Source organism: Gavialis gangeticus, unplaced genomic scaffold (genome assembly GCF_001723915.1).
Source record: "Gavialis gangeticus isolate Ggan-Ray unplaced genomic scaffold, GavGan_comp1, whole genome shotgun sequence".
Classification (NCBI taxonomy): Eukaryota; Metazoa; Chordata; order Crocodylia; family Gavialidae; genus Gavialis; species Gavialis gangeticus.
The window spans coordinates 38,368,121-38,369,989 of record NW_017729008.1 but is presented as its reverse complement, the minus strand read 5'-3'; the positions used below and the strand labels follow the sequence as shown (position 1 = coordinate 38,369,989).

The window sequence follows — 1,869 nt, the reverse complement described above, 5'->3', positions numbered from 1 at the left end:
AAGGCAATCAGGTTGGTCTGACATGATCTCCCCCTAATAAATCCATGCTGATTGCCCCTGAGCATCATTTCTGATGCCGGCCCATCACAAATGTGCTCCTTGATGATCTTCTCAAAGAGTTTCCCCAGGATTGAGGTAAGACTGACGGGCCTATAGTTGCCTGTTCTGGACTTCAAATTTCAACACAAAAGAGATAAGGGCTGAATTGTGGAGCACCTGGACCTCCAGAACAGCCTCACCATGAGAAGATACCGTATTCTGGAGATGACTCCTTGCTCAGAGCCATGAAAGGAAAAAAAATAACAAAGCTGAACAGGTGGCAAAGGCAGCGAGGTCTTCAACGAGCTGTGAGCTGGTATTGAGCCGTATGAAATTGGTATAAACCTGGCCCAAGTCAAGACATAGATTGGGTGTGCTCAGGACACGCAGGGGGCACGTGGTGTGAAGTTGACAGACGTCAGCGCTATGAAATAATTGAATGTGCTTATGAGAATCAAACACTGAACTTTTATTATTGAACCTGCTATTGGCAATTGATTTATAGTTTTACTTTGCTTCCACAATATATTCTTTGCTGGCCAGCAAGGCAGCATTTGTTGACCGTGTTGGCCATGCCAGTGTGCAAAGTCATTTTGTTTCTCACTATATGTGAGGAGACTCTACAACATGAAGAGACATAAAGACATGGAGACAGAATCAAACTAAAATGTCCCGGGGGGGGGCGGTAATGTTTAGTGCAAGGCAGACCTCCGTCATCCTTACCTTCAGAATAAGCTCAGTGAAATCACTACATTTTCCCAACGAGGAAGTGGCAGGGGCAGTGGATACCACAGTATTGCTATTTTCAACAGCCAGACAAAACTGAGCAATAGTTTCAGTGCTGCCTCCTTGACATATTTTTGCTTAGAGATGTGAGGGCTTACCCTGGACATGCATGTGGTCCCAGCGCTCAGAAAAGGGATTCTAATCCAGGGAAGCAATGCTGAAAGGGAAAAGAAGAGTTATACATTTCCACCCACTGCATAGGCATGTATGCTCCTTCCCGCTGGTCCTATATGCAGATATATTGAATCTGCATGTGTGAATCTAAAGTTACTTTCTGTTGAATCTGCAAAGGCCGATGCAATCCAGTTTTACTTTAAGTTTGCAATGTAGTCTGTGCCTGTCAGTTGGGTGACGCTTTTTCCCATGCTTGTGGCTGGGGTCATTTCTTTATGAGGGCCCTGGGACAAACCTAACAGGGGGGAATTAGAGGAAAACTACAGTTTCCAAAGAAAATGTATTGGTGCAGGATGATGGAAAAAGTGGAGAGTTTAGGATGTGATGTGGGAAAGATTTATAATCCCAGCCTTGTGCACCTGTTGGCCAACTTCCCTTGACTCACCAGGTCTTCCAGCCAGCCCTGCACACATGGTGCAGCCTTCCTGAGCATCCTCACAAAGCCCAGATCTCATGTCTGCTTAAATCTCCCCTAAACACCTGCTTCTGCTGTGCTGCCTGTCATGAATACTACTAAGAGGTTATCAGGACTAAGGGCATTTAGGAAGCTATCAGCAGGAGAGACACTAAAGCAAGTACGTCTATCTGAGGGCCTCCCCTTAGTAGGTTTGTGCCTGACTCGGCAGGTCTATACTGTTTCCTTACCATACTCGACAGTGCTGGGCAGAAGCACTTAGTTGCAACCCCCCAGCTAGAAGCTAGGTAGCTGCCTCCATGTGAGCTAGGTAGCTCCACTCTCACAAAGCAAGGCACTCACTACCTTTCAGTGCATTTATTATCACAGCCTCCCTGTGAGGAAGGGAAGCATTGTGATCCCCATTATACAGGTTGGGGAGGTGAGGCACAAAGAGGCAGGATGACATGTCTGCG

General features: G+C 46.5%; 1 long non-coding RNA gene across 1 annotated transcript in view; it reads right to left on the bottom strand.

Annotated features, from left to right (window-relative positions):
• The window catches only part of LOC109292245, an 11,362-nt gene extending 10,012 nt beyond the window's left edge, over nt 1–1,350 (bottom strand). The window contains exon 1 of the long non-coding RNA XR_002096086.1: nt 924–1,350. This is a non-coding gene — a long non-coding RNA (uncharacterized LOC109292245). The remainder of the gene's footprint in view (nt 1–923) is intronic.
• Nucleotides 1,351–1,869: the final 519 nt, after the last annotated feature.